At 33.4% G+C, this 20,656-nt stretch overlaps 2 long non-coding RNA genes and 1 pseudogene across 3 annotated transcripts in view; 2 read left to right on the top strand and 1 right to left on the bottom strand.

Annotated features, from left to right (window-relative positions):
• The first annotated feature begins 4,714 nt into the window (after positions 1 to 4,714).
• LOC145822941 (uncharacterized) overlaps positions 4,715 to 20,656 on the top strand; it is a 67,190-nt gene continuing 51,248 nt past the window's right edge. The window contains exons 1-2 of the long non-coding RNA XR_014364806.1: positions 4,715 to 4,916; positions 5,043 to 5,091. This is a non-coding gene — a long non-coding RNA (uncharacterized LOC145822941). The remainder of the gene's footprint in view (positions 4,917 to 5,042; positions 5,092 to 20,656) is intronic.
• LOC145822939 (uncharacterized) lies at positions 9,530 to 10,398 on the top strand. Its single transcript, XR_014364804.1, has 2 exons — positions 9,530 to 9,620; positions 10,106 to 10,398. It is a non-coding gene; the product is annotated as an uncharacterized LOC145822939 (long non-coding RNA).
• Positions 11,243 to 20,643, bottom strand: LOC114318259 (glycosyl hydrolase 5 family protein-like; annotated as a pseudogene). The gene is made up of 5 exons (XR_014362859.1): positions 20,319 to 20,643; positions 18,215 to 18,294; positions 13,779 to 14,026; positions 12,804 to 13,324; positions 11,243 to 11,963 (listed from the first exon to the last, which is right to left on the bottom strand). The product of XR_014362859.1 is annotated as a glycosyl hydrolase 5 family protein-like (transcript).

Genomic DNA, 20,656 nt, shown 5'->3' with positions numbered 1-20,656 from the left:
CGGAAGGCCACCATCATGGTCCAATTCGGAGTTCTGCCGTACTCGGTTTTTGATGAGCAGCGGGGAGTCAACTCGCTCGGCGGGCTTGGAGGCACGGATGTAGGGCCTTTAAGGGTCGCCCAAGACGGAGGCAAGAAGAAGAGATCGGCGGGAGAAGCGAAGAAGTGAGGTCAGTGTGTGGCTGTCAACGGAAAAGAAAACAAATCCCTTGTTGTTGTTGTTGTTGTTTGGTGTGTCTTTTGTTGTTGTTGTTGTTTTTTTTTATTTTATCATTTTTTTTTTTTGGGTGTGCTGGGGTGTCACGACCCAAACCCGCCCTTATGGGTTTAGTATCATAACCGGCTAGTAATCTGTGATTACCAAAGGCCTGCTTAACAGTAAAGACAATAATACAGTATGAAGGGGCTGGCGGAAGCCAATCAGTAATAAAAAGATGTCCAATGAGCCGTGAAAACCTAAATGGAAAAGACTTTTATGGACAAAACCACATTCATAACCAAAACATATATACATATCAGATGCACATAACATCCAAGGTAGGGACCTAATCCCTTTACCATAATTGTACAATCAAGTCTAATTCAATCGATACAAAACTGGGACAAAATGGTGAATCTGAAGCACCCCAAAAACAGCCTTGGCTCGAGAAGACTCGGAACCTCGAAATGAGGCACAATGGTTGGCTTGACAAAACATGAGCTTAACTCGACGCTTCTAGCTCCGGTCCGGTGCCTGGATACGTACATATAAATATAAACAGTGAGCTAAAACCCAGTAAATAACAACTGTGTAAAGGGGTTAAGAATGAATGTCCTTTCAGTAATTAAAACAGTCATTTGCATCAGTAGATCAGTTATTCAATCAGTGACTTATATTTCACGACATATCAGTCATTTAGAAATCATATCAATCATATGTGGTACATCCAATAGCAGAACAGTACAATAGGTCTTAACAGACTGAACAGTCAATCGATGGCCATCGAAACAGTATACAATATTGGTTCCAAACATTGGAACTAACAGAGATCTTTGTAACAGTAACAGTAACAGTAACAACACAGTACAGTACAGTAGCAGTAACAGTAACAGTAAGTTGCTATGGATGCCACGAGCACAGTTCATAAAATAGGACAACATTCATTCAGTAAACAATATCATTTCAGAAAGTAGTACAGTTAATCATTCAGAAAATAATTGTAATTGAACATAGCTTTACAACATTGTTACTCACAGAGTACTAGGCTATTGGCAGGCTAATCAGCGTCCTCGGATGCTAACCCTACAGTTCCAGAATGAACACACACTAAATTACACACTCGGGATTAATAACTTAGCCCCTATCTTGACTCGGTGTGGTTCTATAACATTATCCTCATTAAGATGCCTTAAACATGGCTTAGGAATGCCTAGGATGAAATGAGGATGCAAAAATGTACTTTAGAACACTTTTCAAAATTTGCTGAAAACAGAGGTCTCGCTCGAGCGTGGCTTTCCCCGCTCGAGCGAGCTTACCGGAACAGAGGGGTCGCTCGAGCATAGACTCCCTCGCTCAAGCGGTCTGCAAAAACATGAAAGTACTGGTTGTTGAAATTCTCCGCTCGATGCTTGCTCAAGCGTGAGACACGGTTCCTCGCTCGAGCGTAGGTCTCGTCGCTCGAGCGTGCGTTTGCATACGTAAAAACCTGAGAGCTTGCAATTTACGCTCGAGCCAGCATTCCGTTGCTCGAACGAAGCTCTGAACGCAAAGGTGGTCGCTCGAGCGTGGAATCCTTCGCTCGAGCGTGGAAGCCAAAATCTGGGTTTTCCAGATTTGCTCCCAAAGCTCAAACCAAGAATCAAACATGCCAAAACTCATCCTTTTGGGCCAATTTTCTGGAAAGCATGTAGAAACTAATAACACAACATGTTTTAAAGATCATCTCATAAAATGAAGCCCAAAGGTGTAATAATTGAACACAATTTGAAATGTAAACTTAAAGAACAATGCAAGAATATGACATGCATGAGTTCTTATGAACTCTAATGCTCCAAAGTATGATCAAATGCAAGATTGAGCTAAAAAACATGGTGAATTTCAAGAGTACAACCAAAATATGGACATGCATGTGGAAATTCTCATGAAAATGATCTCAAAACTCAATGATATGGACATGCATGCACACATTGCTTCTCAATTCAACTCCTTAGGCTATATCTTGACTCTAATCTCCAATATTTCCATGAACCATGCAAGAAACAACTTAAATTCATAATCAAGGGAATGAATTTCCTACCTTAAGTCTTGGATTCCAAGTGTGGTAGCTCAAATATGCAAGTCTTCTTCAATTCCTCTAAATTCAAGCAAAATTTATTGTTGAATCAATTTTTCTCCTACTCTCCCTCTCTCTCGCGGTTTGGTCTAAAAGATGGATGGAGAATGATGTGTCAAACATATGAATTAAGCCCCAAACAATGACTCTAAAGGTGGCCCACTCAATGGTAAAAATGTAATAAACTCAAGCTAATGTAATTTAACTTCATTTATTCTAATTTAATCATTCCAAATCAAATTTTAATTAAACCTACCATAAAATCATATAAATCCTAATTAGCATATAACACTAATCAATTTCTGAATCGGTCGCCGATAAGGCTTTCAATTCGCAATTCGAAAATTAAAACACAAACATATCATTCAGTAACAAACAGATAGAAATACATTTAAAACAACACATTCATGTAATCAATTGAGGATTTCATCTTAATCAATTACTTATCATGCTTAATCACGTATTAACGCTAATCAGAGGTGAGGGTTATCACATGGGGCACCCATAGCTTCAACTCTCTGATGTAGAACTTTGAGCGGGGTTGATCCCTGATACGAAGAAAACGAGTTTGTTGTGCAAATCCAGATGGCATGAATGGAACAAGACGGAGCAGAAAAATGAGGTGGTGTGGAATTTTTTTTTTGAGTGGGAACAAGTCCGAGTTATACAAGAAATAAAATAAAGAAATGATGGAAAGAAAGATGATGGTAGAGTGGAAAAGTAAGATAAGAAAGATGATGTGGGTGGTGGAAAGAAAAAAAGGAATAATGGGTCAAAAGGTGGATTAATATATATATATATATATATATATATATATATGTGTGTGTGTGTGCGTGTGTGTCTGTGTGTGATAAGTGTTGCTGATAGTATAGATACAAATTGTCATAAAGTGGGTCAAAGAGCACATGGGTTCTGATTTTGTTCATAATAATAATAATAATAATAATAATAATAATAATAATAATAATAATAAAATGAATTAAATTTTAGAGAGAAGAGATCATAGTGAACTGCTTTGGAGTTAGAGTTTACTTTATAGGTAACCTTAAACTTTTGAGCAAATCTGTGAGGTTGGTAGCAGAGAGGGCTATGACAGCCACAACCAGTAACTCCAAGGCAGTGCTGTCGATCTGTGTTGCCTACACTTCCACTGATGAGATGTGCATTCTGTTCAAGAATCTTGCCAAGAAAAATGGGATGAACTCAAATTACTTGAAGAAAGTGGTATTGGGTATGGTTTAATTGGACTTGGAGCTAATGAAATGAACAAAGGAGATGATATTATTAGTGTGCCAGATGTTGATAAACCTATGTATATGGCAGTCACACCCGACCCTGATATTTTGATCCGTACTTTTGTTAAGACCCGCTTGAGTAATTTTCTTTTGTGGCCACATTGCCATTTATATGCAGGAGATGGATTCATGAACGCAGTTATGAAGTGCATCAGAATCAACAAGATCGAGTAGTTGAAAGTAAGACTGAGTTTAGATGGGAATGACATGGATTCGAATCAAGTGAGTTGGAAGATGCAGCGGAGTGAAGGTATGTGTAGAAAACTCCAGAGGACAACGGAGGCAAAGTTGTCGGCCGACTGCCCGCCGGTGAGAAAGAAATACAGACCTAAATCTTATAGTTTTGATGCCATTTAGAATAATGTATAGAGAAAGAGAGAGAGAAATATGTATCTCAATTATTATATTTTATATTTGTGTTGTTAGCTCATTTATATAGGAGAGAAGCTACATAATTTGGAGGAGCCATTGAGGAATGGCTTATCGAAAGTGGTTGAAAGACTTATAGAAAGGAAACACTAATGATGAAAACAAGCAATCACTAACCTATTATAATCTATATAATAAAGCAGAACGGTTTTCGAAAATATATAAAATGTATCAGAGATACATTTCATTTAAATGGTCTAGATCAATCCTAATTAATATCTAACAGATCAATTTTTTTCCCCCCAAACACTCTCTACTCTCTCTCTCCGATGTCTCTTCAACTACCTTTTTACACGTTTTCTCTCACGTCTCTTCAAAATGTATCAGAGAACCTGATCTTTGCGGTCATTGGCGGAAGTAAAAGAAATCGAAGCGGCAACGGAAGCCACTGTTCTTACATTTTCCCTTCTTCATCCTTTACCAACCGGTACCCACTAGGGCTGGGCGTAGGGTTATCCGAACCGCCCAAACCGCCCTACCCGATCCAAACCGCGCACGTATGGCCGGTTTCGCAAACACATTAGGGTAGGGTGCGGTTTGAATTTTATCTAATTTTTGGGTTGCGGGCGGGTTGCGGGTTTAACCCGCACCCGCCTAACTCACCCACATAAAACTCTTTTTTTGGAGGGGGGTCAAATCTAACCGTTAAAAAAAAACTGCCTTTTTTTTTCCCTTCAAATCTGACCGTTCAAAAAAGAAAACCCTAATCAATCTTATCTATCTCTCACTCTATCTATATCATTTTGTCTCTCATTCTCACGCTCACTCTCACTCTCGTGATTTTCATCTCTACAGCCTACACCCACTGATCGACTCTCTCTCTCATCGCAAGATGGACTAATCGACCGATCAACCGATCGACCTCATCACACACCTCACAGGTAAGCTCCTCTCTGAATCTCAATCTCTGTCTATGTCTCTCTCTCCTCGATCTTTGGTTTTTTTTCCAACATATCAGATCTTTGTGTCTCTGATCTGTTTTCCTCCTTCACTCTCTCATTTCACAGTCTCTCACTCTCTGGTTTTGCATCTACACCGATCGACCTCACAAGTAAAGTAAGCCTCTCTCTCTCTCTCTCACTCTCCCCGATCTTTGATCTGTCTGTGTTTGGAGTAGCAGTTCATAGATCTGTCTGTGTTTATTTATTTATTTTTTGTTTGTTGCAACAGAACTGTGTTTTTGGAATGAATTAAATCTGTGATGAATCTGTATTAAATTCAATCTGTGATGAATCTGTTATTAAAATGTGTTGAATCTGTATTGAATCAGATGTTTTTTTTGGGAATTCAATCTGTTATTTTTTTGAAATCTGTTTTGAATCTGTATGAAATCTATTTTTTTGGGAATTCAATCTGTATTGAATCTGTATTAAATCTGTTTTTTGGAATTAATTTTTGATTTAATTTGATTCAATCTGTTAACTTTTGGAATTAAATATGTTATTAAATCTGTCAGTTATTTAAATCTGTTATTTAATTTTTGGAATTAAATCTATCTGTGTCTGTATAATTTTGGAATTCATAGATCTGTCTATGTTTATTTTTATTTTATTTTTTTGTTTGTTGCAACATATCTGTGTTTTTTGAATTAAATCTGTGGTATTGGATTGAATTAAATCTGTGATGAATCTGTATTGAATTCAATCTGTGATGAATCTGTTATTAAAATTAAAATAGTATTCAATCTGTTATTAAAAGTTTTTTGGGAATCTGTTATTAAAATAGTATTCAATCTGTGGTTTTGAATTAAAAGTTTTTTGTTATTCAATCTGAATTCAATTTGGGAATTCAGATTTTTTTTTTGGAATTCAATCTGTTATTAAAAGTAAATCTGTTTTTTGGAATTAATTTTTGATTTAATTTGATTCAATCTGTTAACTTGAATCTATGAAATTGAATCTGTGAAATTGAATCTGTATTTAATTTAATTTTTTGAATTACATTTGCAAAATTGAAAAAAATAAATTTTTGAAAAAAAAGTTCAATCCGCAAACCGCCTGCACATCCGCGAACCCTATCCGCACAAACCGCAGACCGCATTGCAGGCGGTTGCTGATTGACTTTTCTCCAAACCGCAAAGATGCGGGCGGGTCCAAACCGAACTGCAAACTGTCCCAAATCGAACCGCGGACACCCCTAGCGAACACCCTAGGTAATAATGCCAAAGCATGTAAAATTTAGGATCTTATCGTATGAGGATTGCAATAAATTACACTATTTGAAAATACTTCTTTCTAGTGTGGTCAGTTAGTAATTATTGCAAAAGATATACAATCGCCCACAAAACCCTTTTCTTTGGCCCCAAGACTTGGCTATTTTATTCTTCGCCCTTCGGTTCTCGCTTTCGCAGATCTTCGTCTCTTCGATTCATTGATCTCTTCGATAATCTTCGCATCCTCACTCACCGTGAGTTTTAGATTCATTTGATTATATATGTGTATTGTAATAACCCTCATCACTGCTTACCGATAAACATTGATTACCGTCAAACTGAACTGATTATGACTGATAATTGAACTGATTAAAGTACTGAACTGACTGACTGAAAACTGGAATTGAATTGACTGAGTATGTGTGTTAATCTGTGTTCTATCTGTTTGATTGTTTACTTGATCTGTTCACATTTTATGTTTAAACTGCTAATTGAAGGCCTTATCGGCGGCCAAACCGGGAATTGATTGATGTTTTATGATCCTCATAATTAATGTGATCTTATGGTGTATTTATCTGAAAACGATTAGGTATGATTAAATTAGATTAAATATTGATCAATTGCTTAAGTTTGACTTAATTACCATTAGACCACTTAGTGGCCACTACCTCACGCATGTTGAGCCTTGTACACACTTAAATCAAAACATTTGCTCAGCCTTCCTCCTTGCCATAGCCGACCAAGAGAGAAGAGAGGGAGAGAGTGAGAAAAATTGGATTCATCTTGAAGAATTGCTTGGTAATTGAAGTGTAGATTGCTATTTGAGCTCCTAAATCTTGAATACAAGACCTAAGGTAGAGTAATTGCCCTCTTGTTTATGAATTGAGCTAGTTCTTGCATGATTCATGCTTCATTGTAGAACTAAGTCATGTTTTGGTTCATTGTTGTTGAATTGAAGCTCAATCATATATGAGCAGTGAGCTAAAGCCCAGTGAATAGCATATGCGTAAAGAGGTTAAGAATGAATGTCCTTTCAATAGTGAAAACAGTCAATTATCAGTATATCAGTCATTCAGTCATAGCAATCATAAGTGGTACATCCAATAGCAAAAACAGTACAGTAGGTCTTAATAGACCAAACAGTCAGTTGATGGCCATCATATTAGTAAACAGTAGTGGTTCCAACATGGGAACCGACAAAGATCTCTGTGACAGTAGCAGTACAGTATGGTAACAGTAAATTGCTATGGATGCCACGAATACAATTCGCAATTAGGACAAGCATTCATTCAATAAACAGTGTTATTTCATAAAACAGTTCAGTCATTCGTTCAGAAAGTAATCTCAATTGAACATATCTTTACAACATTGTTACTCACAGAGTTCTGGGCTACAGATAAGCTAGAGCGTCCTCGGATGCCAACCCTACACAGTTACAGGATGAACACACACTAAGCTATACGGTTGGAAAATAATAACTTAATCCCTAATTTGCCTCGGTGTGGTTTTACATCAGTATCCTCATTAAGATGCCTTAAACTAGGCCTAGGATGAAATGAGGATGCAAAGATGCACTTTTAAACACTTAGCAAAATTTTCAGAAAAATAGGGTCCCGCTCGAGCGTGGCTTTCCCCGCTCGAGTGGCCATGCAGACAAAGGCTCCCCGCTCGAGCGTCACTTTACCCACTCGAGCGGACTGCAAAACATGGCAAAAGTACTGGATGCACGAAATTCACGCTTGATGGGCGCATGACCTACGCTCGAGCGTGAGACACAAGTCCTCGCTTGAGCGTGAATTCCCCCGCTCGAGCGGACTGCAAAAACATGTAAAGTACTGGATACACGCATTTCACGCTCGAGCGTCACTTTCTCCGCTCGAGCGGACTACATGAATTCAGTAAGTACGCTTGAGCGTGGAATTCCCCGCTCGAGTGTGAGTCCAAAATCTGGAAATTCCAAATTTGAACGTCAAGCTCAAAACCAAGTTTTAATACATCAAAATCGATCCTCTTGGGCTAATTTTCTGGAAAACTCTAGTAAACTCATAGTATAACATGATTCAAAGCTCAATTTGTTAAATCAAAGCCCAAAGGTGAGTCAATTAAATACCAATTTCAAACCAACTTTCATGAACATGATGTACATGCAACATGCAAGAATTGGAACAACTTCAAAGCTCAAATACATGTCCTAATGAGCTAATCCTTTCAAAAACATGAGGAATCCATGGTCCAATGCAACAATGTGAACATGCATGTGGAATTTCATGAACAATATCTTCAAAACTCAAGAATGGCAACATGCATGCATGATTTATGCTACAATTCAACATTTTGAACTAACTCTTGGCTAGAATCTCTAATTTCTCATGGATCATGCAAGACAATACACAAATACATCAATGAGAGGTTGAATTCTCTACCTTAGGTCTTGTATTCAAGTGTAGAAGCTCAATTTTACAATTATCTTTAATTCTACCAAGTTTCCAAGCCAAAATGAGATAAAATCAAGATATCTCCCTATTCTCTCTCTCCCTAGTCGGTTTGGCTCAAGAATGGGCTGATGAAATGTTGTAAACTAAGTCCCAAATGTTGTAGAGATAGGCCACTAAGTGGCATTTTGGTAAATAAGTCCAACTCTTGCAATTTAGCATTATTTAATCTAATTTAATCATACCAAATCAAATTTCAATTAAACATGCCATAAAATCACATAATTTCTAATTAGCACAAAACATTAATCAATTTCAAATTCGGCCGCCGATAAGGTCTTCAATTCGCAGTTTAAAGCATAAAATACAAAGAGATCATTTAAACGACAAACAGATAGATATGCAAATAACATAATATATTCATGCAATTAATTCAGGATTTCAGTCTAATCAGTTACTTATCCAGTTCAGACACAATTTAGCAGTGGTCTTATCAGTAAACAGTGGTGAGGGTTATTACAGTCTCCCCTCCTTATAAAGAGTTTGGTCCTTCAAACTCGAATTACCTTCATTCTGGAAGAAAACAGGATTCAGTGGGAACAATTTAAGATATCTCTTGGCCATGTCATCTTCCATTTCCCAAGTGGCATACACACCACCATGGTTTTGCCAGTCAACTTTTACTAACGGAATCTCTTTGTTCCTTAACTTCTTGATCCGTCTGTTTACAATCTGAATAGGCCGTTCTTCATAAGTGTAGTCATCACTTAGCACTACACGGGTAGGCTCAATCACATGGAAGGGATCCCGGAGGTACTCCCTCAACATTGAAATATGGAACACGTTATGCATATGCTCCATTTCAGGAGGAAGCGCTACTTGATAAAGAGTTCAGACACAATTTAGCAGTCAGGGGCAAACAGAGTACCTGAGAAACCATCAGTTGCCCAATCCTCGCACTTACATCAACGAAAGAGTTTATTCATTCCCAAAGAAGACTGGTCAGTAATTCTGTCCTAAACATTACCTTCATGTTGGTATTTACAATTTTGCTTCATATAACTCTTAGAACTGTCTTCTTTTTGTTGTTTCAGGGCTTTGTACTATTATTTTTTATACTTAAATTAAAAAGAAAAAGAAAAAAAAAGAAAAAGGAAGGCTTATCTTGTTTGATTTTGAGATTGTTATCATGATAACATTATTTATTGAGCATTTTAGCATTTATCTGCCAACTGACCTTGTACTGGACTCACTTCTTAAACTATAATGCTAGAATATTATGAGACTGGTGATTTTTGTCTTCTGCTTATTCTAATATGGATGATTAATATTTGATGGTCAATGGATAAATGTATATATATATATATATATATGGGCAACAATTCATGCCGAAAACTTAAGTCTGATGCTATGGCCAAGTCTATATATTTCTTGGATTGTAGGGAAATATTTGTAACCTCACGGTAACATTTGGTTGTGATTGTAGAGGTTTTGTTGACAAGGATTACACCGTTGAAACAGATGGTGGAGGTGACTGAAGCAGGAGATGCGATGGAAGAATGAGTTACTGTGGTTGAACCATGCTCGGTATTTTGTATTGAATTCTTGCCATTTATGACACTGTTTACTCTCATATTGTATCAGGTGTGACATTAAAAATTTAAAACTAAGTTGTTTCCTTTCTGCAATTAACATTTGTTTAGTTCCTTCATTATGTTATATACGATCTTTGTGGTGGTATGGAATCTCATATGAATACTGGAGATTTAGGAGTGGCAATTTCTAAGAAGGATCATTTTGTTGTTGTTTTTTTTTTCTTTTTTGGTTTTTCTCTATTTTATGCACAGAACAAACACTGTTTAAATTATCTTGTCTTTTTTGTGGTTATGTGGAAGCTGCTGAAAATGATGAAAATGCAGAACAAGGTCTAGCGATATTTGGAAACATCATTTTTTCCCCCCTATACAAGGATAGAGAAGCTTCAATCAAAATCTCTTATGAAATACCAATCCCTGTTTTAAGATTAAATTTCTGAATCCCAGCATCTAAATGAGCAGAGTCAATTAGAGTAATAAGTTATTTAAATTTGGCTCGTAAACTTAAGGAGTTTGAAAATGTGTGTAAGTTTTGCTTGTTTGTCTTTTGAGCCAATCTCAAAAGAGTTTTAATGAGCCAAGGTTGATTAGTTTTATTTTTTATAATGCATATAACTGAGTCAAGTCAAGTAAAGATTGTTTAAGTTTAGTTTAAAAACTTAACAAGTTTTAAAATGTATTGAAACTCAAACATGTTTTTAACAAGCCAAATAAGAGTGAGCTCAAGTAGTTTGATTTGTCTTGCAACTCTAGTTGAAACTCATTGCGAATCAAATATTAGAAGACCAAAGAAAGACCACAATAAAATGATTTTATTGCTTAAACAAACTAAAACAGTACATGGAACTTCATTAAACTTCTTTAATAAGGCTGTATTTAGATGATGAATTTGCGTAACGATTTGGAAAAAAAAAAGTGATAAGTTGAGTAAAATATTATTATATTTCATTCACATTTCAAATATTTTTTCTTTTTGTCTTCTCAAATTTGTAGTTAAATTCATGATTTAAATACAGCCTAAATGGTTTCTTATATGTTTGTTCTTAAAAAAATGATATACAAGTCTACTTTTTAGACTTAGTGATGTGTCAACCAATTATTTTCTTGACACATCACTGGGTCTAAAAAGTAAGTCTAACTTTTGAGACTGAATAACAATACTTTTGTTCTTTTCACATATTTCTTCCATATGTATAAATACATCACTATCTTCTCTATCTCATGCTAAAACTACGAGACTCCCAAGCATGTTCTTTCTGAAGAAATCCAACACTGAGTTGAATCGAGGGAAAGGTGTGGTCACATTCAAACTTCTAGTACTATTAACAATTTTGAACCACTGACTTGCTGGGTCGCACCTGTGACGTATTTTTAAGCATTTACAAGTATTCGTGACGATAGTATTGCTATTGAGGTCCACATCCAAGCACACGTGGGCGCCGTGGTGGGCAAGCTTGGATGAGAGGTGCATATTAGAGTCTGAGATGGGCTCTCATTTTGAAGTTGAGCCACTGCAAATCACACCAAGCTTGACTGGTTTGTTTAGCCCATCTGCTTGTAAACAGAAATAAGTCCCTTTTATGGTTATTGTCTTTTGCTGTGTGTTGTAGATCCAAGCCTCAGAGTCTGTGCATGGATCTAGATTCAATGGCTCCAATAGTGATTTTCTTTGGAGACATTGACCAGTTAGTGGGTGGAATATTACTTTGTGTTGTTTGGCTCCTGGTTGGCCTGGTTGTTGTATTGGTCCTGCATGCCAAACAGAGCATAAACAAAACCATTTATATATAGGCAGTTACAAATCTGTAATATGATTGAATTTAACAGTTAAAGTTTTCCCTTGCAGTTACAGAAGGGCATTTTCAGAAAGTACAAAATGCGACATTTTTTGTTAATACCAACTCCAGTATTTATTCACTTAAAAAAGCTCAAGTATTCGATTTACATGTAAAGAGATTTAAAAAAAAGTGTACAATTTTTTATTGTACTCATTCATATATATAATATATAATCATTTAAGTTTCTTAATATGTACTCGAAGGATATAGGTTAACAAAAAATAAATATGTAGATGATATTCAATTCCAAGCTCTCAAATTAAAGTTGGTATATGTTTGTAAGGGATGCACATAAAATATTCTTGGGGAAAGATAATAAATGAAATTAAAAAAATAAATTATACACTAGGCTTCCTTCACGAATTATTTAAAAAATTAGTTTCTAGAAAAAATTGTTTGTCATATTTCTAGCTTTTTGACTTCTTGGACTTAGAGTGACTTAAGTAAGTTTTTTTTAGCAGGAAATGAGTTTGTTGAGTTTGTCAAATAAGTGAAGGCTTCTTAGACTCACGAAATTTGTTAATTTTTATGAAGTATTTTTGAAATACCAACTTAATATGCTGATGTGATACTCACAAATCAATAAGAGCATTTTGTGTGGAGCCAACTCAATCTACCTTGGTCAACTAGGTGAAGACAAAGTCAGTCTATCTATCTCATATTCTATCAATCAAGAACACTGCATCCGCATAACACTGTGGTGCTCCAAAAATAATATATATATTTCTAAAAAAAGTCATGAATTCAATACCTTGAAAGGGTAATTGGATGCTAGAGATCCTGTCCAAGAAGCTTGAATTCCTAGCCTCAGACCAATTTCAATTGAACAACCCATAAACCTCGTCGATCCTACTCACCCCTTCTTTCAAATAGTAACTCCCAGCAAGAGTCCACAAAGCCCAATCAAAGTCAAGTTCAGCTGCCACACCCAACAGACAATTTAGGTACCTATTGTCAATGACATCTGTACCCCTTAGGTCTACCCCAAACTCACTCAGAAACAAGGGGTACCCTTGCTCCAACACAAACCCCGCCTTCCTCATAAATTTATGCATGGCTCGCCCACAAACGTGGTTTGGGTTGCCCCTTTTCCATGGCAATCCATCAGAAAACCCATACCAATGCACCTCGAATACTAGCTTTCCGGTGAACGATAGGCTTACCGGACGTTTGATGAGAAAGGATAAATCTTTGTCGAAAATCAATCCAGAGAGAATGACAAGAACATCTGAGTTTATTGCATGAACTGCTTCTGTTCCTTTTTGCATGTACCTAGCATGTTTGATATAGATTATTTACAAGTTAAATTAAGCATTGTGTATGATCAAAATTATTTTTTATGGTTGATTTTGTGTTCTAGACTTACACCTAGAATTAATATGATCTACCCATTTTAAATTCTCAATTTTTTTAAAATATTTTTTTTGAACATGTAATGTTGATGATATATCCGGTAACAAGTACAATTTTGTTCAATTGATAGATTTTTTAAAATAATTATTCGATAGTTTTAGAATATCATGTAGATATGGCATTCTCCACATAATACTCTATACTAGTGACATAGCAAAAAAATTATGAATATAACTTGAGAATAACCTATATATTTCGTGATTATTTATTTTTTTGAAATACCATATAAATAATGTTATGTGATACTCAGGAGATTAATCAATAGTTTTTTAATTTATTTTTTTTGTAATAATAGAATAATATTATTTATTACCTGTACCAATCATTGACATTCTGTTTGGGGCCACGAAGTTCATTCCTCAAGCTCATCCCAACAACATTTGTGGTGCCCTTAAACAAAGTGGCCATCATGGTCAGGCCTTTGATCCAAAGGTCAGGATTGAAGTACTGGTCACCAAAGAATCCACTACCATCGAATTTGCTGCAACACCAACCAGGCTTGCTTATGTGATTGTCCGATATCAACATTACATTATTCTTCCCAAGGTTTGACACCACGGCCTAATATATTCACAATTCATACACTCTTCAATAAAAAATATTTCATAATAATATTATTATAAATTTAAAAATCTTATCCAAAAATATAAACGTAATATAAATTTAATTTATACATGAATCTCACATTTCACCCTTCAAACCCCAACCATTTCCTTACATTTTGGGTTATTTTCTTGCCCTAATTTCTAGATACTTAAAAGTATGTCAAAATACAACATTTGGACAAAATAATATGTTAAAATATAGCATTAACACAAATAAAATTAAGATAAATTATACTAATCCCCTTTGAGGTTTAAAAACAATACAGTAAGTTCTATAGCTTTAACATAATTATATTGAATTCTCTTTTAATAAGGTTAAATAAATTGACTTTTTTGTAATTTGTAATTATTTTTTAGCTAAATTTGATGTTTCTAAAATAGGTGTAAGTATATGAATTAAAAGTTTTAAAAAATTAATATAATTATATTGAATTTATAAAATTTATTTGTATTTTCTAAACATTAAAAGTGATTAGTGTCGTCTACTCTTAAAATTATTCACAATATACAATAATAAAATAGGGGACTTATGTATAAGTCCTAATAGGTGGAGTTATTATCTAATAAGTCCTGTGATAATTAATAATATTTTTTATCAAACACTATTAAAAAAAGTCAATAATTATTAATTTTCAGCGACAGTTTAAAAATTGTCACAAAAAATGTCATTAATTAAAAATTTTAGCGTCAGGTTAAAAAAAAGTCACTAATTTTTAACTTTCAGCAACAATTTGTAATATTTGTCACAGAAAAATGTCACTAATTGTAAGTTTTAGTGACAATTTATAAAAAATCGTGACAAAAAAAGTCACTAATTATTAATTTTTAGTGACATGTAAAAAATTGTCAAAAAAAATATTTTTAGGTATGATTTTATTATGACTTATTTTCAATAAGACTTGATAAGAATTAAGTCAAACTATTAAGAACTATTAGTAATTTAGTAATAAGCTTTTTGAGGTCATGTTCATACAAGACGTTCACCCTAACTTTAAATAAAATTCACATAAATAGACGATAAGATTGATCTCTTAAAAATTAATTAAAATGCGCGTAAACTACTTCAAACACGTAATTGTAAAATAAAATGAGATAAGAAAAACAATCCAGTAGCGGGGAAGCATAGTGATTACTACTATATTATACTTTAAATGTCATTGTCATGACTCACCATAATTTTTGTCCAAAGGTTATCCATCATGACAATGCCAATTTCCACAAGTTATATTAACAAACAAACAGGCGAACAACTTTTGACTTGTTAAAATCAATTTGAATATTCTTCTATCGGTTCTGATAGGTCAAGTTTGTCATGTTTTTGAAAAAGATATATTTGAGTCATATCATCTTATTTAAGTTATATTATTTTTTTAACACATCACTTTAAATTTAATTCAAATCTAACTCATATTTCATAAAAAATTAAAAAATATACTCATTTAGATTATCCCAAATGTAGCATATATTATACTTTTATAAGTCCCTTCTATTAATAAATTTATGAACTATTTGTGCTTTCAATTAATCATCCAATGACATGTATGATTTAATCACAACCACATCCAACAAGAAGGTTAATGTCCAAAAGTTGGAAATTTCACATCAAGCATGAATTCAACCATGCAATACTTGAATTATATAGAAAAATAAGTTTATAAATCACAATCATGAATTTTAAATCTACACTGTATATATCACTTTATAATTGTGTTTGGTTTATTGATTTGGATAAAAATTTAAAAAAAAAAGAAAGAAAGAAAGAAAGAAAGATAGAGATAGATGAAATATGAATGAAATATAATTACATTTCATTTCATTTATTTTTTTCTTTTTCATTTTCAAATTCCTAACCAAATCGATAAACCAAACTGAGCGTTAAAATAATTTTCAAGATAAAAATTCATAATAAATAGCATTTTTCCATGCATATTTATTACCTTTTTTTAACTGGACCTTATCACTCAACATAATTTTTTATATAATTATTTAATAGTTTCAAAATATTATATATATAATATTAATTATTTGATATTCCTAATCAATAGCTTATTAAGATCTTTTAGGAGTATTAAGGTACCGTTTGGTAACGTTTACGTTTTTGGTTTATGTTTACAAAAATTTTATAAACTGATTTTTGTTTATTTTTAGAAAAACATAAATTATAAATGTGTTTGGTTTGAACAAAATGTTTAAAAAAATTTAAAAACATAAATTAAAAAGTATGTTTGTTCAAGCCTAAAATATTTATATTTATTTTTATTATTTATGACAATGGGATCACACACATTATAATTGGAAAAAAAATTAATAAAAAAAATAATTGAAAAAAAATTTAATTGGGAAAAGAAATTAATTGAAAAAAAAGATTTGAAAAAAAAAATTAACTGAAAAAGTAATTGAAAAAAAAATTAATTGAAAAAAATTTATTTGAAAAAAAAATTAACTGAAAAAAATAATTGAAAAAAAAATATTTGAAAAAAAAATTAATTGAAAAAAAAAATTGAAAACTGAAAACGTAAACTTATTTTTTGAGTTTATGTTTTTCCTCAAATTTATAAACTGGGACAACTATTTATAAATTAAAAAAATTATTAAACAAGTTTTTATGACAATTTTAAAAAAATTTATAAATATAAATTAAAAATTAAAAACGGAATGGTTACTAGGTTGGTTTGGGGTGTCCTAAAAAAGTGTACTTTTTATCTTTTTGGACTAAAAAAGTTGAGAAAAAAATATGGAGGTTTGGGTTAACTTTTTGGATTTTTATGAAAAAATGTGTATTAAAAAATTGTATAAAAAAAATGTGTAATAGATGATTAGAGAGTGGTGGGCCCCAGCCGTACACAATGCAGCCATGTATTGGGGTTGGAAATTATTGGCTAATTTTTGTACAAAGCATTGGACGGTTTTGTTTGGCCCGTGGGGGTCATCACGGGTCCCATTTTAATAATCTGAACCGTTCAATGTGTGTAACTCGTCGAACACTATGTACCTACAAAAAATCATGTTAATCGAATATCGATAGCTATCTGATTAGATTTATTTATTTTTCAATTATTAATTATAACACCATCCATTTGTTGTACATAACTGATTTGATCATATAGTTATCGATATCCGATTAATGTGATTTTTGGCAGACATATATTACTCGACGATTTCTACATATTGAACGGTTCAGATTATCAAAACGGGACCCGTGATGGCCCCATGAGACGAACAACGGTGTGTATAAAAATCACATTAATCGGATATCAAAACGGGACCCGTGATGGCCCCATGAGACGGTTCAGATTATCAAAACGGGACCCGTGATGGCCCCATGAGACGAACAACGGTGTGTATAAAAATCACACCCAATCATTTCTTTTGCTTTGCACTGCCGCACACAGCCGCTGACTATTTGTCAATTCCGTGTGTACCTGTTTTGAAAGAAATTAATTTTTTAATTTTTTTTTGGATGAATAGTGATATCTTTTTGGATTTTGGAGTAACTTTTTGACTTTTTAGCTGATTCAGGTTACCCCCAAACCAGCCCAAATAACTCACGGCGTATTTTGTAATTATTTATTTGTTGGAAACATCAATTGATAAGGTCACATAACAACTATCTAATATATTTCTCTTTTGACAGAACTTCTGGAGGATTTGCTTGGTTTCATATTTAGAATCAATTTTCTATAAAAATAAAAAATTAATATAATATAAAAAATACTCATCATTTTCTCATAGCTTTATTATTTTTTTGACAGGTAAAAATAATTTTTAAAAATTTTGAGAATATCTTTTAATTATTTAATTTCGTCAAACTAATTTCTATTTTCAACAATGGTGCTTGATGGTAGCTTTGCTGTAATTAATGGGACTGGCTGTGCGATTGGGTTCAGCAAGAGTATGCTTAAAATCCACAGAAGCAGTATCAACAAGGATCTGCTCATATATGTATCTGTACTGATCAAAGTGAGGTAAAGAATGTTGAGTCGTCAAATGCCTCCTTTTAATTTCCTATGGATCTTTCATCCACTGGATATCTGTATTTTCAATATAGAGGACTGTTTCCTCAGTAAGGAAATTCTGGACATAAGGAGGACATCTTTAGCCGTGTGGCTAGATTTCCCTTTTTTACTAGAAAAGACATGTAAGCCTGGAAATTCTGTATTATAGGAATTACCCCGTCCACGGCCCCTTCTGTCGGAGCCTCGACCTCTATTCTGCATGAGAACCCTGCAAATATTCACGGGTTAAAAAATCAGGAAGAGAATTAGTCTTACCTTTGATATATTCAATATCAAAATCAAATACTGAAAGTTAACCCTGCCATGAGGCAAAAATTTGTTTTTGAGCCAGATTTTTCACATCGTTTTTGAAAATTTGTTTGGCTGCAGAACAATCAACTCTTATTAAAAAATGTTGATTTAATAAATCATCCTGAAATTTTAAGACACATTTAACAATAGCTAAACATTCTTGTTTAATTGTCGGATAATTTTTTGCAGCTTGGTGCCAAATACCAGAAGTAAATCTTAAAAGTTATTGTTTTTTACTGTTAAGATTAAATTGTTTAAGTATGCCACCATATCCAAGATTAGAGGCATCAGTTTCAACAATTTTCTTCCAATCTGGAATTGGTAAAGATAAACAAGGTAGAGTTTTAACTCTAGCTTTTATCTTTTGAACAGCTTCTGTATGTTATGGACCCCAAGGAGGAGGATGTTTTCTAAGTCTAGAATATAATACTGCTGCATCAGTAGCAAGGTTAGGATAATAATCGTAAATATAATTCAGACTTCCTAAAAATCTCTGTAATTGGGTTTTATCCTTAATTTCATTTGAAAATTTAGATGCAAATTCCATGCTTCTATTTATGGGAATGATTGTACCATTATGAATATTATGGCCCAAAAATCTAATTGTAGTCTGAAAAAGTTGCATTTTGGGTGCAGAAATTACTAATCCATTTTTAATGATAACATGCTTAAAAATATTAAGATGTTTCATATGTTGATCAATTGATGAAGAGAAAATTAAAACATCATCAATATGACAAATGAAAAATTCTGTATAAGAATTGAAAATATTATTCATGATATGCTGAAATTCAGATGCTGCATTTTTCAAACCAAATGGCATAACATTTCATTCAAAATGCCCAAAGGGTACTATAAAAGCAGTTTTGTATCTATCTTGTTCAGCGATTTGAACTTGCCAATATCCTGATTTCATGTCAAATTTAGAAAATATGACTGCATCCTGAAGGCGATCTCAAAGATCTTTTTTATTTGGAACTGGATACCTTATCCATTGTAAGGCTTCATTTAGAGGTTTATAATTGATGACCAATCTTGGCACACCTCTTTCAATTTCTGCATTTTTATTAACATAAAAGGCAGTACAACTCCAAGGAGATCGACTGGATCTAATGAGTTTTTTTCTGGAAAAGAGTATCAATTTCTGTTTTACAGAGTTCTAAATACTCTTTTTTCATTTGACTTGGTCGAGCGCGAGTTGAAATTTTCCGCTCATCATAACCTGGTTCATAAGGAAGAGAAACTATGTGTTTCTTCCTATTCCAAAAGCATTTGGACCATCACTGCAAATTTCATTTTGAAATTCTTGTTGGAGTGATTTAATCTTTTGCTGGAAAGAAGTCTACTGAAGTCTTTGTTCTGTAGTAAGAAAACTAATTTCCTTTTGTAAGAAATTAATTTGTTTTTGTTTAAAATTAACTAGATCTTTGATCTGATCTAATTCTTTTGTATAAGGTTCTGTAATAAACTCAAAAATAATCGGTTGATTATTTAAGGTTGTATGTATGCCTATGGAATCAATTTTAGAGATAGGCATAAGTAAGCAGAGAAAAGGTGTACCTAGGATTATGGCCTGCAACATGTTCTTTATGAGAACAAAAGAAGTGGGAAGACATAATCCTTGATTACAGATTAACACTTCTGGAAGCTTATACTGGATGTATAATGAATTACCACTTGCACTTGTAAGTGATTGGGTTGTTTTATGAAAGTATTTAGTAGGAATTAATCATTCCTAAATACAATTCATATCAGCTCTACTATCCACAAGGGCAATGGCATCTTTGATGATAAAATCAGGTTTTATCATAAAGGTTATTCTGATATACCATTTCTGGAAAGTAACGGTGTTCATTAGCATAAGATAATTAGGTTCTTTAACTTCTGGAATGGATTTAGAGGCGGATTCATTTATAATAATCCCTTTATTCTAGATTTTACTATTAATCTTTTTAATTTCAGAATTAATAGCAATATTAGAGGTTTGTAAATGCTTAACTTCAACTTTTAAAGCATTAACTTCCATTTTTAAATCCTGAATTGTTAATGGTTTTTCTTCATTAACCGGTTGAAGTCTCTGAAAGACCTCTTTCATACTATAATGTTGAGAAGGAAGAACATCGCTTTGCTTTTGTTGCTGTAAACATAATTCTAAGAATTTTAGTTTCATTTCTAGATTAGAAATCTGATCAACAATACTAATCATATTCTGTTCATCTTCTGTAAGAACATTGATACTAGGCCCGCCAATATCAAGTCCATTCATTTCAATTATGGCT

The sequence above is a fragment of the Camellia sinensis genome, chromosome 3 (assembly GCF_055761805.1).
Source record: "Camellia sinensis isolate YWXY chromosome 3, ASM5576180v1, whole genome shotgun sequence".
In the NCBI taxonomy this organism is placed as follows: Eukaryota; Viridiplantae; Streptophyta; class Magnoliopsida; order Ericales; family Theaceae; genus Camellia; species Camellia sinensis.
Note: the sequence above shows the minus strand (reverse complement) of the source record. Positions and strands in the feature narration are given on the sequence as shown.